We start from the raw sequence: 18,545 nt of genomic DNA on the forward strand, positions 1-18,545 counted from the left end.
GGTTCCACCCACAGGATAAACCCTGGAATAATCTGTACCACCAAATTAGGAAACCCCTCAATATTCATGCTGAGGAAACTATGAGGTAAGCTACTACTACTGATCTTCTAGCAAAACAGTTCAAATGCTATTTCCCAAGGCTATTTCTCTATTTTATGAATATATATGAATGAACATGTGTGTGTGTATAAACATATATGTATATGTGCCATCTACTCACTGTGTCCTTACATGGCAGAAAGGGCAAGGGGACTCTTTGGGGTCTCTTTTTATGAGTATAACCGCATTCCTGAGGGCTCCACTCTCAAGACCTAATCACCTCCCAAAGGCTATCACTTCCAAATATCATCATGTTGAGGATTTGGTTTCAACACATGAACTTTACAGGGACACAAACAGTCCATATATGACAGGCAGGCACCTGCTGCCTAAGGTGTGTTAATGTTCCTTCCTAACCATTCTGTAAAATTCCGAAGGTCAGCTTGTCATAATCCATGTGTCCTTCCTATTCATCAATAGATGCTCGATTAATGGCTCTTTCAGGGGGAAAGGACATCTTACAGCTCAGCCTCACTGGCTCTCAGAACCCTGAGAGGGGTGGCTCTAGGGGTGACCCCCAAGCTCAGAATCGCCCTGGGGACCCCCTAAGGCCAGTTTACTGAAGCCCCAGAGTTCACCTGGCTGCCTCTTGCTGTCCCAGGTGGAAATCCCAGGTTGGAAAGCCGTGGCTGCCTTCCAGAGCTGGAGAATGAGGGAAAACACAGACCTCATGATTCAGGGATCATCCACATCGGCCATGGGTGAGTGTTTCTGTCCCTGGCTCGGTAGGAGCTGCTGGGAGGATGCAGTTAGTCACCCTGGGTCACAATGTCCTAACAGATAGACCCAGCCTGAGACTACGAGAAAACAGAAGCAGCATTGGGCCCATCTCTGAGAAACACCTTTCACCTTACAATCCTTTTCCCTTTGGGTACGTGGCTTCAGCTGGCAAAAAGCCTCATTTCCTTCCTCTCTGCTGGAACTCTTTGATTTTAGGCCTTTGTCTTCTTAAGTGAAGTGAAGTGAAGTGACGTCGCTCAGTCGTGCCTGACTCTTTGCGACCCCGTGGACTGTAGTTTACTATCCATGGAGTTTTCCAGGCAAGAGTACTGGAGTGGGTTGCCATTTCCTTCCCCAGGGGATTTTCCCGACCCAGGGATCGAACCTAGGTCTCCTGAATTGCGGGCAGACACTTTATCGTCTGAGCCATCAGGGAAGCCCTTGTCTTCTTAAGCCATTGCCAAACAGATCTCTGATTGTACAATATAACTGAGACTATTGAATCCTATTAAGCACGTGGTGGTGATAGATCAGATACCATGTAAAGAGGTAGTCCCTGAGTTGTCTCCACAACTTCCTTTAGACTGTTATTAATGTTTTAAAAAGTCATCTATATGTCATCCTGGTCTTCACTTATCTAGGACTTTTTAAATTGTTCTTACCTACTGAGATGGCTTCAATATGAGGGCTTCCGGGACCGGGTTTTGCTGTTTATCTCATTGTTCGTGTTTGTTATCCCCTTTGGTACTTACCAGAAGAGCCAAGAACTGAAGAGAGGAAAATCCTGATCTATAGAACCAAAGCCTTATTGATTTACAAAGGAAAGCGCAACACTTGAGATTGTATGTGTGTGTGTGTGTGCATCTGTGATGTGTAAGGGCAGAAGGAAAGAAGATGAGAGAGCCTTGTGTGGCAAAGAGAGGTGTGACATGAAATATCTGTGACCAGACATACACTTGGCAGATTTGAAGCTTGAGAGTAATACGCGTGCTCCCTGTTACCCATCTCATGGTATTTCCTCAAGGTTGAGCTGTAGTAGCTTCTAGCTTCCCACATTTCTTTCTGTGTCCTCTCCTAACCTAACTAGTAAAAGATTAAGACCTTCTGAGTAAGTGGCAGAATCTCTTCAGCTGCAGTCTCTTTTGGCTAGAACCAAATATATAACATTATGGAGAGCAGTAGGAATCCAGTAATTAAAAACAAGTCAATATTCAAGATATATGCAAAAGTCCCTGAAGCTGTAGGCCATACTCCAAACACAGCTTAAATAGCTACAGGTGAGCTTCAGGTCCTGCTCCCTCCCAGGTTAGCAGAAGGATATTTCCTTTGCCAATAAGCATTAATTGAGCACCTAAGCCTGAATAGGAAGGAAACATGGATTATGACAAGCTGACCTTAGTTTACACGTTACTATTGCTTTATCCATGTTGCTAAAAACCTGGCCCAGGCTTATCACCTTTCATCTGGAACAGAACTGAAAGCAGTTTCCATCTCATAGGCCAATTCCAATTACTTGATGATGGCCGTGCATGTGTGCTAAGTCTTTTCAGTCGCATCCAACTCTATGACTCCACTGTAGCCCACCAGGCTCCCCTGTCCATCAGGATTCTCCAGGCAAGAAGAGTAGAGTGGTTTGCCATGCTCTCCTCCAGGGGATTTTCCCAACCCAGGGGATGAACCTGGGTCTAATGCATTGAAAGTGGATTCTTTACTCACTGAATCACCTGGGAAGCCCCCTCTTTCATCACACGCATCCTTTATTCTTTCTGCTCCATCACCCCCTTTCTCCTAGGTCATCTGCTGCTCATCTCTACTCTTTTCTCCTAGCCCATTGCTGACAACACAGCTGGACCCCAGGACACAACTCTTCTGTCATTTTTGCAACAAGCCTCAAACTCCTTGCTCCCTTCTGTTTGCTGTCATTCCCACAAATCCTTTTCTGTGGATCACCCCAACCATTTTCCTACTTACTACCTATGTGAAGGCCACTGAGGGTAGCATAGGCATTCAGAGTCTCATAGTTTGGGTTTGACAAGCCATGTCCTCTGTCCTCAGCTGTGTTCTCAGCACAGCCACCCTTTCACAGTTCATTGATCAAGCTTCCTTTCTTCCCATGATGCTCCCAGTTGCTATTTAAACCTTTACCACTACACCCAGCCATAGCCACCTTTCTCTCAGCAGACGACCAAGGCTTCTTTTTTAGGCAGTTTGGGCTGCTATAACAAAATATCATATACTTATGGGTGGCTTAAAGTCAGACATTTACTTCTCATGGTTATGGAGGCGGGTGATTTCAAGATCAAGGTGTTCACAGATGCTGTGTCTAGTGAGATCCCCTTTCCTAGCTTGTAAAGGGCTGCCTTCTTGCTGTTCCCTCACATGGCAGGGTGAGAGAGGCTCTGGTCTCTTCCTCTTCTTATAAGGACATTAATCCCATCATAGGGGCTCCACACACATGACCTCATCTAAACCAAATTACCCCCCCCCAAAATCCCACCTCTAAATTTCACCACACTGGGGATTAGGACTTAAATATACAAATTGGAGGGACATAAACATTTAGTCCATTGTTGTTGAGTCGCTTCAGGATCCTCTGCCCGTGGGATTTACCAGGCAAGAATACTGGAGTGGGTTGCCATTTCCTCCTCTAGGGGATTACAGCTTCTATTTCATGAACTACTTCAGCTCACATCCTTGGAACTTCAGCCACTTTTGCAGTCACCTTCCAGCTTTCACAAAGGAAAAGCTGGATCCTCTCCTGCCCAGAGACTCCTCTGGGGCTCTGGATCCAGTCTCTTCTGGGCCTTTGCTCTCTCCTTTTTACTTCTTCTCCCCAGCCTAGAAACGGTCAGGTCTCTCCCTTCTTAAAACCTTTCTCCCTAGCTTGCCTGCCACTGTCCTTCCCCCTCACAACCAAGTTCTGGAAAAGTCCATTCTTTCGTGACCCTGGCCACATACCTGTCTTACCTTCAAGTAGGCTCTGTCACTTTTCTTGGCTTCCCAGATACCAGACCTTCCTGGTTCTCCTCTTTTCCTTTAGTGAGTCTCCTCGAGCCCTGCCCTTTAAGTGATTGAGTGGCCCGGAGATTTGACAGTTGGTCTGTGCTAACACGGAAGGCTGATCCTGTAAGCGCCATGCCATGCTCTAGTCACTTCTGAGCTGTCACCAGGTGAAGAGTGAGCGTTGTCATATCAGAGGACAAAGAGGATGGAGACGGTACCATGGTTTCCAACAAAGACTGAAACATAAAGAACAGTCACATTCCACAGATTCTTGACCTGAGCTGCTGTTTCTGTAGCATCTTCTTCAACTCTGGCTAAAGAACGTGAATTTCCTGTTTGACTAAGATGCCTGTGTTTAACCATAAGTATTGTCACAAAAGGGCTTCCCAATGGCTCAGTGGTAAAGAATCCACCTGCCAATGCGGGAGATGCAGGAGACACAGGTTCAATTCCTGGATCAGGAAGATCCCCTGGAGAAGGAAATGGTAGCCCACTCCAGTATTCTTACCTGGAGAATCCCATGGACAGAAGAGCCTGGTGGACTACAGTCCGGGGGTTTGCAAAGAGTTGGACCAGACTGAGCAACTGAGCACACACACATTGTCACAAAAAGGGCATCTAAATACCTGTTTACAGGGAGGGTAGCAGCCAAAACTAACCTGCCTGCCTGGTTCAGGGACCTGGAACATCCAAGTGACCACCAGGATTTCGCTCTAAAGAGGATCTGAAGGAGAAGGAAGACCTTTCTCTAAGTTCTGGATTTGGGGATTAGACCCTTGTGTAAAGGAGAAGGAAAAAGAAGAGACCCTCCCCGCCACCCAACTCCTTTATGAGATGGAGAACTTGCCCTGAATGGGAGAGGCTGGGCTCAGGGTACCAAAAAAAAAGTGTGAGGATCAGTCCTGGCCCCTTTCCAACTGGTCTCCAGTCCACCAGACGGACATCTGATACTAGACAGCCTGAGTTTCCTGAGGCCCGTGGGAGGCCTCCTCTCTACGAGGTCATTAAGTTCAAACCTGGGGCAGGAACAGCCCAAGCAGCTTCTTTGAGCTCTGGCAAATGTTGACATCCTGGGAAACCAGGTGGTGCCTGCAATCAAATACCTCTTTGTAACTCAGATCCTTGATTTCTCTCCCTGTGGCTGATGAGGCCTTAGGAAATAAGCTCTTCTCCAACGTGAAGCCCAGAGATAAACAACTGAGAAGCTCACCAACTGGCGAGAGAAGTTCCACTTCCTCTGCAGAGAGTGGGTTTTGGAGTAATAATGTTCTATTTCATAAGCTACATTTCAGTTTGGAGGGCCCACTGACTGTAACCATTCATCTCCACAGACAATTAGCCTCTCAAAGTTCTTTTCAAGCCCCGAGGGCTCTTGTGTCTGCCCCACGCCCTCTCTGGGGAAATTTTGAATGAAGTTGTGCCAGAGTGAGGCGGGTCCCAAGATGTGAAACTATAATCAGACTCAACATTTGAGAAACCAGAATGCTGATTTCCTAAAGTGCTTAGTCACTTTTAGTCACTGCTGTCCCTCTGTGGTTGGGCCCAGTGTGAATTTGAGTGAGTCATCTATTGGGACAGAGCATACCCAGGAGAGAATAGCAGGGCTTTTAATCAATCTCAGATTGACTGGCTAATGAATTTGGCATCTGAGCAGTGTTCCTTGTACCTCATCGTTTCCTCATTCATATATATGCATATTCATACACACACACATACACACACTCACACATGTGAGAAGTGGGTTCTTGCCAGAAGTCAAATGTGCTGGTACCTTGCTCTTGGACTTGCCAGCCTCCAAACAGTGAGAAATAAGTTTCTGTTGCTTATAAGCTATCCAGTCTATGGTATAGTGTTACAGTGGCCTGAACAGACCAAAATAGCACTTCTGTGAATCCATCCACAAGTTTCAAAGAGCATGCAAGATGATATATTAGAAGAAAATACATGAGGTTCAGAGAAAGAAGGAAAGTTTTTTGAGGAGGTGAGCCATGAACTGATTCTAAATACAAAGCAATGAATTGTTTTAGTTTTAAAATTAATTTTGGAATTTTTAATTATGATACTAATAACTGTTTATATTAGAAAATACAGGTGAGAAAAACAAGTTTAAACTTCCAACTACTGCACCACCAAGAAGTATCTATTGGGCATCACAGTGTAGCCCAGGCCCCATCTTTTTCTACCCTCCCTTTCTATTAATACCATTCTTGTCTGATCTACTTCATACCTACAAAGCATCCTCATTAGATTTCATTTCACAAAAACGTTTCCAATGTTAAAGCAAGTTTGAAAACTACTGCTAAACACCAGGGCCAGATAAGTCTCCCTGAATCCTGATTTCCTTACATCACTTTCCTCCTGATTAGCCTCCAATGGCAGTATCTTTAGCTTGGTCATTCAGGGCCACTGCTTCTGGCCACAATCTATCTTTGTACCCTGGTTTACCATCAACCCCCTAAAAGACCCTGTTTCTAGAATGTGATGTGCATGGTCCTACTCCCAATATTTTTGCTCACATCTTTCTGCTACATTATGGGCCCAACTCTTCAAATATTTGCAAACTCTATAAACTGAGTCTGTCTAGCTTTATTGGCCTATGAGTCACAGCAATAGAACCTCCCTACATCACCCCACCTGAGTGATGTGAGATCTCTGAGGCCCCTCAGAGTCACATGCAGAAATTTCACCCCACGCATTGTCGGATGTATACTCACTATGTGCCACAAACACATGGCCTCTGCAGTGTTCTTCCTTTCCCACGCCAGCTACCCTTATGCCCTCACATGTATGCTTCCAGCCAAGGCCACCACTCCTGTAAATATCCTCCATGAATGCTGTAATATCTTTTCTCCTGATGAGCCTAAGAGTCGACCCTCAAGGTGCCAGCACTGTGTCTCGTGGAGTCCTTAAGACACAGGTAGTAGGCCAGCCTCCACCCCCTAGACACCAGGGGACCCTCCCACAGCTCTGTGACTCAGACCCTTCCTGATGGCAGCTCCCTGGGCATCTGCCCTCTTTCCACAGGCTCAGACCAGAGTCCTTCCTGGTCTCTGGTCCCTGACCCCCCACAGAGGCACTCTTGACAATTTACTCACGCAAGTGAACATCTGAGAGTTGTTTGCCTGGCTGTACTCAGAGGAACTTGGATATATTCTAGTCTTGCTAGTGGAAAGAGTTTAGATTCAAATCAGGAGTCCCACTACATTCCCTTAAGACTCTCAGACTTAGCACCAACCTCTATCAAGTCTCTGATTGTCTGAGGCTAAACACACAGGCCTCTGAAGCAATCGTGATTACAGAGTTAATTTGGTAATTAATCATGTTTTTGTTTGTGACAACTCTTCTGTTCTTTCTTCACACTGGTGTTAATTATTTTTATTGTATTAGAAAAAAAATAAATTTAGTGGATTATCTTTCTGGTTCTGAGGATATTCAGCAGAGAAAGATAGGCCCCTTCTCTATCAATCCTTAAGAACATAGGCATAGCCTGAATTATTAAAAAGCATCGACGCTTCATGTTTGTGTCTTGCTTTATCATTGATGTAAAGACCATGGTTTTCGCTACTTTGTATTGGTAACCATGCCTGGTATTCAGTGGGCACTCATACCAGGTGGTTCTCTCATTTTAGAGATGTTTAAAGTTATTATTTTTACCTTAAGATAGCAGAGGATAAGAGACAAGGCAAAGTAAAACAGGACAGAAGAAATTATACAAAACAAAAAATTCCAGAAAGAATAGCCATGGAAAAAATTTTAGTTAAGCATTTTGTTGATAGGGTAAAAGATTCCTGAAGTAATCTCCCTTCTATCAGGCATTCCTTTAAATGCATATATTGAGTATCTCATTCACTCATTCTACAAATACATATTAAGCACCTCCTGTGTATCAAACAGATAATACCCCTGCCCTCCAGAAACTTCCAGTTTAGTATAGAAAAGCAGTGACTAAACCAGATCCTTTCAGACTGTGGTAAGTACAACGAAGGAAATAAACAGAGTTGGGTGTAAGGGTGCAGCCTCTTATAATTAAATGGTCAAGAAAGCTTTTCTGAGATGGTATTTAGGCAATAGCAAATGGATGACAAGGTAGAGCCAGGGAAAGAATATTCCCAGGGTCACCACATGCAGTCTTACAGGTTGTGCACTGCCCATGAACTCTGTACACAGACAGCCATAGCACCCCCTAGAGTTGTGCAGTAGAACAGCTCAGAGTGTTCCAGGCACATGTCAGTCAGTTCATTTGTCTAGCCAATTTCCTTTGCTCAGGTTGACTTGCACATCTACTGACAGGCACTTAGTCTAGACACAATGGGAATCACTTTAAGCATGTGTTGGTTCAGATGAGTCAAGAAAACGACCCTCAGCAAATTGCAGGCTGGTGTTGATTGATCAGCTTATGACTAAATGTTCTCCCTTTCTGGAGACATGGGAGATGAGACTAGAAATTGACACAGTTTAAGTGGGAAAAGCATCAGTCCTTTGGCGATGTTAGCCTTCTTTAGGGACCAAGTCTTGTGCCAATGTGAAAGATGATCCATGAAGAATTGATGTTTTAGAACTGTGGTGCTGGAGAAGACTCTTGACAGTCATTTGGACAGCAAGGAGATCAAACCAGTCAATCCTAAAGGAAGTCAGCCCTGAATATTCATTGGAAGGACTGTTGCTAAAGCTGAAAATCCAATACTTTGGCCACCTGATACAAAGAGCCAACTCATTGAAAAAGACCCTGATGCTGGGAAAGAGTGAAGGCAAAAGGAGAAAGGGATGGAAGAGGATGACATAGTTACATAACATCACCGACAAAATGGACATGAATTTGAGCAAATTCAGGAGATAGTGGAGGACAGAAGAGCCTGGTATGCTATAGTCCATGGGGTCGCAAAGAATCAGGCATAACTTAGCAACTGAACAACAAAGCAAGTAGAAAAAGCTTGAGGTCATTTTGAGAACCAATCTATTGTCTTCCCCTATAGTTATAATGCCAGGGGGAAAAAGGATGAGTAATTGCTATCCAAGCCTAAGGCTGGTTTTCACGGTGAGAAATCCTCTCTCTTCAAGAATGATCAAATGTGAAGTTTGAGAAATAGCTTTGATAATTACAGACTATACTATTAAATTCATAGTAAATTAATCATTTGACTTCATGGCATGGGGGTATCCCATAATAACAGGTTAGTGGATGCCATGCTTAATAAAAATGATACCATTAGACTTCTAATGAAGTCAATACTGTAGCTCTTTGCTGGCCACATCCCTGTTACACCAGCCTCAAAAGCAAATGTATAGAGAAACTTTGAGGTTCTGAACTGGTTTAATGGGTTTCACAGAAGGGTTTCAAGGGTAGATAGATGCCTTGCCAATTTAGAATTAGGCAATGGAGGCTTCAGTAAAGCTCATATGTTGACCTCAGATTGCTCTGGAAATGAGGCAGCTAGAAACTGACTCCCTGTTCCCTGCATCTCTCAGCTGATTCCACTTCCTCTCTCAACTGTGCTCATCAATGTCTGAATCTGTCCAAGTAAGTTCTGAAGAGGAAGTTCCAGTCTCTTCTCCTCCCACATGTTTGTGTGTAGAATCCGACAGGAGTTCAGGGGGCAGTGAGCAGGCAGGATAACAGGGCAGGATGGGGCAGAGGTAATGCTCCTGGGCAGGCACTGAAAATAAAGTCACCCACAACCAGGGGAAGAAAAACTGCAGGCCGGCTCTGCAGCTGGGATTATTCAAAGGTTTCCTATTGTGGAAAGTAAGATGGAGGTGTCCATTCACCAGTGTCAGGTAGAGCAGCGTTGTTCTGGAGTATCTGATTCAAAACAGGTGAAAAGATGGGTCAGGATTCAAGACCTAAGCAATGAGGGCTGAAGGACCATAGGCACCACAGAACTCCCCAGAGCATGCTTGCAAATCTTTACCGTATATATGAGTCACCTGGAACCTGACAAAAAAATGCAGATTCTGATTCAGTAAGCCTGGTGCTCCTCATCTCTAATATGCTCTCAGGTGATGCCAGTGCTTCTGGTTTGTGCATCACACTTGGAATAAAGGAGCTACAGCACAAGGCAAGTCCCTCCTGCCTTTCCTCCTCCATCATGGGCCCGAGAGGAATGAGGAAGCCTAGAGATTGGGCAATAATACCGCTCTTGCTCAACAATACTGTTGACGGGATGTGGCAGCCCAGAGACTGGGAGAAGTCTAAGCCCTGTCATTAATTCCAGGGCAGGGGCTGAACAACTAGCTGCTGGATGAGGCTCAGAGCAGAAAAAGCCTGAATCTTTCAGGCATAAGAAAATGATCAAATTTCAAACAAAGATGGGTTATATTTGATGAATTAAAGAGAAAGGTTGAAAACCTCTGTCCCTTTTTTTATAATTAAATTTATTTTAATTGAAGGATAATTGTTCTACAATTTTGTGCTGGTTTCTGCCAAACATCAACATGAATCAGCCATAGGCATACCTATGTCTCCTCCTTCTTGAACCTCCCTCTGACCTCCCTCCACAGCCCACCCCTCTGCTGCTGCTAAGTCGTTTCAGTCGTGTCAGACTCTGTATGACCCCGTAGACGGCTGCCCACCAGGCTCCTCTGTCCCTGGGATCCTCCAGGCAAGAATACTGGAGTAGGTTGCCATTTCCTTATCCAATGCATGCATGCATGCTAAGTTGCTTCAGTCGTGTCCAACTCTGTGCAACCCTATGGACAGCAGCCCACCAGGTCTATGGGATTCTCTAGGCAAGAATACTGGAGTGGGTTGCCATTTCCTTCTCCAGCCCATCCCTCTAGGTTGTTACAGAGCCCCAATTTGAGTTCCCTGAGTCACACAGCAAATTCCCACTGGCTATTTGTGCCTCTGTCCCTTTTAAACACTTCAAATGAAAGATCCTCATCACTTCCACCCACTGTGCTCGGTGCTCTGACAGAGTGAGGTCCCTTTGCAGACTGGAAGTTGTCAAAGTACATGGAACAAACACTGACTTAGGAAGAGGGTGGGGTTTATGGGTTGTTGCTTTCTCATACTAGACCTCTAGGAAAATGCAAAGGGAAGATCTCCAGGGCCACTATCCTGGACTCTAAATTGCATGCTGTGATGGTTAATTTAATGTGTAAACTTGGCTAGATGATAGCACCCAATTGTTCGATTAAACACTAGTTAAGGTGTTGCTGCGAAGTTATTTTGTAGATGCCATTGACGTGTACAATCAGCTAACATTAAGTAAAGATCTTCACAGTCTGAGGGCTTCATCCACTCACTTGAAAGGCCTTAAGAGCAAAACTGAGGTTTCCCTGATGTAGAAATTCCACCTGTTAAAATGTGCAGCTTCAGCTCTTGCCAGAGAGTCTTCAGCCTTGCAAGTCCCCACAGTCGTGAAGGCTGATTGCTTTAAATAAATTTTGCTCGGTATACATTTGATCCTCATTATTCACAGATTCTGTATTTGTGAATTTGCCTACTTGCTAAAATTTATTATTACCCCCAAATTAACACTTGTGGTGCTTCCACAGTCATTCCTGGATACATGTAGAGTGGTAAAGAATTTGTCACCTAATCCATTCATTTCTATCTGAGGTTGAACGAGACGACCCTCTGCCTTCTTGTTCAGCTCTCTGACTGTAAACAAGTGTTCTTTACACGGTGTATGTAGCACCATGATTTTCATATTTTCACATTTTTTGTTGGTGATTTTACTGTTTGCAAAGGCTCCTGAGCATCATGCTGAAGTGCTTGTCTAGTGTTCCTAATGACAGAAGGCTGTGATTGTGCCCTGTGAGGAAACAGACTTCCTTCAGGTATCGGTTACAGAGCTGCTGGCTGTGAGTTCAATGTTAAGGAATCAAGAGTGTATATTACGTAAGGTGTCTTTAAACAGAAATACAGATAAAACAGGGTTATATTTTGATCAGTTGATGGGAATGTGACCAGAAGCTCATGGGAACCACACTGTATTTCCCCTAAGAACAATGACTCTGTACTTACTAATTCAATGTTTGTAGACTTTATGAAGCATAACTACCATGAATAGTGAGAACTGACTCTGTGTGTGTGTGTGTGTTAGCATGCATGTGCCTGAGTCCTGCTGGTTCTGTTTCTCTGGAGGCACCCTGACTCATGCAGGTACCATCCTTTCCTCCAGGGCTGGCTGTGTACAGCACAGATGATGAGGCTCTTTTGTCCTTTCCATATTCAGATCTCCAACAATATCCTGCAGAAGGAAAAAAGGGGTCCATCTATAAACCATACAGTGAATATTAACAGTCCCCTTTTAAAAACAGTTTTTCTCTTAGTAACTCATACTTAGGGACGCAAAATATACACAGGCCCTATAATCTGAATGTTATTCCATCTCCCTGATAAAAAAGAAGTAGGCTAGATTAGGTAATAACTGGAACGCATTTCAGCATTTTTAATGTAATTTGGATGATGAGCCCCAAATTACTTTTCCATATAAACCAATCAAGTCTATTCCAGTTTTAGTGACTTTACCAAAAATAAACTTCTTTATGAATGTATAGAAAGATAATTAGACTGTATCCAAGGCATTGGGCCTATTCCCAAGTGGAGAGAAGCCAGCACGTCTGAGTGACATGAAGGCACCAATTTAACAGTGGTCAGTCCAGTGGTCAGCAGTAGTCTTCTCAAGAGGCTGAGATGATGATTCTAGCTTGCCTGGTCTATAGATACAGGCTCCATTGCTAATTTTAAATTTGTCATCTTCCATGTTTGCACTGTCTGACTCAGGAGGAACTGGCAACAAGGAGTCACATCTTAGTCAAACCACACCCCGCTCCTGGAAGACCACTGAAGCCACTCAAGACCACTCAAGCTCACACCCTCCGTGGTGTGGGTCAGCCATGCCAGTGCTGTGGATATCATGCATTTTCCCCTACGTGCCTACCAACACCTGAATGAGGCTTGAAAAAGCTTACAGATAATTCCCTTTTTCCTTCAAGAACATGTCATAGCTAAGACTAAGAGCCATGCATCAGCTTTCATTGATCCTGAAATAAAACCCTGTTTGGAAAAAGCTTCTTTTATGCACAGCTTCAAGAAAATCAGAATGCCAGTCTGATAACATAACATAACATAATTCAAACATCAAAAAGTGTTCGATGCAAACACAGGAAGGGGAGAGACAGCATAATACAATCTGAATTTTTTTGTATGCAAAAATGTTTCCTTTTTAATGTTCAGCAATTTTCATGATGTGAATCGTATCCTGAGCTGTTCAGTGGTAGAATGGGAGCTGCCTTGTCCTGTGACTGCTCAAATGATAAAGAATCTGCCTGCAATGTGGGAGACCTGGGTTCGATCCCTGTGTTGGGAAGATCCCTTGAAGAAGAGAATGGCTACCCACTCCAGTATTCTGCCTAGAGAATTCCATGGACAGAGGAGCCTGGCAGGCTAGAGTCCATGGGGTTGCAAAGAGTCAGACAAATCAGAGCAACTTTCACTATCACTTTCAAATAAGAATGATATACTAAACGCAATTAAAATGAGTGTCACCCTTCCACCAAATAAAAAATTGTAGAAATACATGTAGAAAGCAAACTGATTGAGTCAAATTATTTCAACTAGGAAAAAAGGTCTGAATGGCTAAACAGTACTAACTCTTACAAAGTTTGGCCTGCGTGGCCCATCTCTCCCTGTGTCTCTTTGTTCCACGTTTCATACCCTACTGGTCACCTCCCTTCCCCTAAACTAGGTGTCAGGTGCTCCCTTCCCTGGTCTCAGCTGGTTGCTTCTTTCAAAAGGATTCAGTTAAGTCAGGGGTTGGAAACAACAGCCCACAGGCCAATTAAAGCCCACCTCCTGTTTTTGCAAATGAAATTTTACAGAGACTCAGCCATGCTTATTCAATGGCTGCTTCCATCCTACCATGTCAGAGCCGAGCAGCTCCAGCAGAGATCTGATGACCCACAAAGCTTAAAATAGTTACTATCCGATACTTTACAGAAAAAGTCGTCTACTGGCCCTTGAATCAAGTCCTTCACACTAAGGCATTACAGTTTTAATATGTTACTTCTCCAGGAGGAAAATAAAATCCATTACTTAGATTTTAATAAGAGGCAACATCTTTCATTTAGAGAAAGTGATGGCTAATAGCAGGATTTCAGTCATTGACAATGGGATACTCAGGAGGTATTTTGAGGTGGAGGAATTTCTTAAGTGCAATGAACACCTATACCACCTGCCCATCAACCGAGTTGTGGGGCCAAAAATGGGGGATTTTGATAGTTACAATGGTTTGGAGAAAGACTTGAAAGAGAGGTCAGTCTGAAAGCAGCTTGGACTGCCGCAGCTGGCATTTTGGAGTGGAAAACACATGACCCAGGAGACTGTAATTTATCTCTGTCTGACTCAAATATTTATTCTTATCACTTATAAACTGACAAAAACATTTGGAAGTCCATTTAAAGAGAGTCAGATTCCTGACTTTGGTTGTCCCCTATCTTTTGCCTTTTTACTTTTCACAGATAGCTAAGTTCCCAGAGATAAATCTTTTTTATGGCCCATGGAAGATTTTCTCCCTGAAATTCCCTTGAGCAGTGTTATTTATCTCTAGAGAAGTCTTCTCCAAGTAAGCAGTGACAGCGAGCTCTGGAGCCTCGCTTCCGGAACACAGAGGCTTGGTTCTCACCAGCGTCGTGCAGCAGACTACACAAGAGTTTGGAGTGGACTCTACAAACTGGAGACAGAACATCTGGTTTCCATCTCAAGGTGATGCAGGAGAATGATGGTCACTCTTGACTTTCCTTTGTTCAGGATATGATGTCCCAAAATGTTCTCCAAAACATTATCTGTTCCTTTGATGTGAAAATTGTCATTCCCTTTTTTACAGGTAAGGAAACAGAGGATCTGAAGGGTTAAATGACTCCTTTTATTTTATTTTATTTTTTTTATTAAATTTTTATTTTTACTTTATTTTACTTTACAATACTGTATTGGTTTTCCATACATTGACATGAATCCACCATGGGCGTACATGCGTTCCCAAACATGAACTCCCCCCTCCCACCTCCCTCCCCATAACATCTCTCTGATCAAACAGCTGTTGGAGGTAGATTCAGATGAAAAATTCCTGCCTTCAGAGTCCTCTCAGGATAGGGGTTTATTCTCATGTTAGAAGGAACTTGGGGCTTCACAAGAGCAGTTAGACCAATGCAGCCATTTGTGGAAGTCTTGGAGATCAAGGTTTTGTCACTGTTCAGGTACAAGAGCAGTAAGTGGCAACCTAAAGAGGTATATGCTTCATGCAGGTGTGCTTATGAGCTACCCAAGGTGAGTACCAGGATGTCATCACACATGGCACCTGGACTCTCCTGGGATGGTGCTCATATAGTACTAGCATTTTAGGGAGACTTGTGTAAACTAGAAAAATGCAGGCCAGTTATATAAAGGTGTTCCTTCCCTCAGCTGACTCCACCCTGGGCCAGAAGCTCAGTAAGTTGAGTGGCTAGATCCAGCCCTTCCTCGCATCCTTCATCAAGAAAAGACACCATTGTCAGCTGGTTCAAACTGAACCATACTGTTCAGAGAGCTCCCTTCAGGAAGAGGGGATGTTTCTCAAAGGAAATATAAGCTTACTGAGAAGAACTGAATCCATATGGGACCATAAACACAACACAGCCTACCAAGAAGGTGACAGGTATTGTATAGCCTTAGTATTCTTTGGGTAGTGATCACAGTCTTTCTTAGCTGGAGAGTTAAAGCTGGTCACAGACCAGCTTGTCTCCCTTTCACCTGGCCTTCCCTCTTAGCTAAGCCCCTCTCTATATCCTATTCAAATCCATTTCTCCCATTAATTCAAGTGCTACCACACTGAGTGGAAACTTCCTTGAACTGGAGGGAACACATAGCTAGCAGAAGGGTGGGTTTATTCTTTGTGAGTAGATGGGTGGCCAGTCTCTCCATGACAGGCAACCCGGCTGGGCTGAGACATCTTCTCCAAGACTACGCATTTCCAAGAGACCAACTGGCCTCAGAACATTCTGGGTCTCTTCCTGTTTTTCCTCTCAATGTTCTTGGGAGCCCATATCATCCTCTAGGCCACTGGGCAAAGTCCAGTTGAGCTCATTAATCATATTACAGTCACCTTTCCTGCTCAGGGATCAAAGGCAGCAAGAGCTCACAATCCTCTTTTGAATTGTGTTTTCATTGGATTTTAAAGGAGAATGGATCCAAGAGCCAAAAGGCAACCCCAACTAACCCTGGGAAGGACCAGTAAGGCCAGCTCAGGGTGCAGCTACCAAGAAAACAGGAGGAGAGTGAAGTGGGAGTTGCTCCTCTTCACAAAGAAATGGATCCTCAGACTAAAAGGTTTGATTTACACTGAGTGTATTCAATTTTTAAGTTAATTTTTATTGGAGTATAGTATCTCTACAATGTTGTATTGGTTTCTTCTGTACAGCAAAGTGAATCAGGCATATTTTTGCAAACATCCACTCTTTTCTCGATTTCCTTCCCATGTAGGTCATCACTGAGCACTGAGTACAGTCCCCTGTGCTATACAGTAGGTTCTCATTAGTTATCTATTTTATGCATAGTTGTGTGTATATATTAGTCCCAATCTCCCAATTCATCCCACCCCCACTTCCCTCCGCGGTAACCATTCTCTACGTCTGTGACTCTATTTCTTTTTTGCAAGTAGCTTCGTCTTTACCATTTTTCTAGATTCCACATGTAAGCGATATTTGTTTTTCTCTTTCTGACTTACTTCACTCTGTTTGACAGTCACTAGGTTCATCCACATCTCTGCAAATGGTGCTACTTCATTCCTATTTTATGGTGGATTAATATTCCATTGTATATATGTCCCACACGAGCACATTCAATTTAAAGGTGCCCAGGCTTGCATTTATGCTGTGTGCCAAAAGGGTCACTGAAATCATTTCCAGTCTTGTTCTGATAACTATTAATACTACCACCACAGTCTGCAAAAAATGGCTGAGCAAGTGAGTATGTTTCACCAACTTTCTATCACCTTTCTACACCTCTTCCTTTAAAGCTCTATTTTATTCCATATTCAGATTTGGGTTTTCATTATTTTGTTATAGGGTTTGGAGTGTAGTTACCATTTTTATAACTTAATATTGTATGGTGCAAATAGTGGTCCCGGACCCCTTAACATCCACTTTTGACAAGCACTGAGGTATCTAGAGAACTTTGACATTCTACTTTTACAGTATAACAGGAGTATATCCCACTCCAGGTTGAATTATCTTTGTGGTATTTACCTGCATCAATTCAGTCAAGATTATATAGAAGTTTTCTTAAACAATTAATAACAGGGTTATGGTTTTCGAAAATGATTTTACAAAAAAAACCTCTTGATATTAGGTATAAACAGAGTGGGGCTTCCCTGGTGGCTCAGTGGTAAAGAATCTACCTGCAATGCAGGAGCCTCATGAGACACGGATTTGATCCCTGGGTTGGAAATATCCCCTGGAAGAAGTCATGGCAACCTACTCCAGTATTCTTGCCTGGAGAATCCCATGAACAGAGGATCCTGGCAGGCTACAGACCATAGTGTCACAAAAAGTCAGACATAACTGAAGCAACTTAGCACTCACTCACATAAACAGAGTACAGTCACCAATGGGAGACTAAACTCTAATTCCCTTCCTATGGTAATAGAAGCTGCCATAATAATTGTGCTAAAGCTAAAGATATATGAACTAGTAGTGTTCAACTAATCTAGCAGCACACACTAAATTGAAGACAGTATTAGAAAACAAGGATTACTAGAAAGCCATTAACTGGTATAAGGTCAAAATGCAGAACAGAGAATTTTGGCAAGGTTGCTGCTTTATAACCAACCAAAGTTAAACTAGAATTTGTTGATGTGTATTGTTGCACATCACAAAATCCTAGGTAGGACAATAGATAAATATGTGGTTCTGGAAATACTAACAGAGGGTGTATTAGTGTCAGACTGCTATAATAAAGTACATAGACTGAGGTGCTTATAAACAGTAGAAATTTATTTCTCATAGTTCTGAAGTCTGAAAGTCTGAAATCAGGATGCTAGCATGGTCAGATCCTGGTGAGGGTCCTCTTCCGGGTTTCAGACTCTCAGCTTTTCCCTGTAACTTCACATGGCCTTGAGTAGAGATGGGAGGCAAGTTCTTTCATGACTTATATACAGATACTAATCCCATTCATGAGAGCTCCATCCATATGACCTCATTTAATCCTAATTATTCCCCAAAAGCCCCACCTTCTAATACTATCATATTGTGGGGGTAGGGTTTCAACATCAGAACAATGGGGATATAACCACTCGGTCCATAGGTGAAGAGAATTCAGGAATATTAAAATACAGCAAGAAAGACCTGATCACTTCATCCCTAACACACTACTGGACAAAGAATAGGTGCTCAGAGAATGGCTATTAAGGTAAACCAAGTTACTCTTTTCTGTAAATGGTGTGGTTATTCATCTACAAATTGAGTAATTTGTGTGATTTAGAGGATGAATCAAAAGCTGGAATCAAGATTGCCAGGAGAAAAATCAATAACCTCAGATATGCAGATAATACCACTCTAATGGCAGAAAGTGAAGAGGAAATAAAGAACCTCTTGATGAGAATGAAAGAGGAGAATGAAAAGCTGGCTTAGAACTCAACATTCAAAAAACTAAGATCGTGGCATCTGGTCCCATCACTTCGTGACAAATAGATAGGGGAAAAGTGGAAACAGTGGCAGATCTTATTTTCTTGAGCTCAAAAATC

The sequence above is a fragment of the Ovis aries genome, chromosome 3 (assembly GCF_016772045.2).
Source record: "Ovis aries strain OAR_USU_Benz2616 breed Rambouillet chromosome 3, ARS-UI_Ramb_v3.0, whole genome shotgun sequence".
NCBI lineage: Eukaryota > Metazoa > Chordata > Mammalia > Artiodactyla > Bovidae > Ovis > Ovis aries.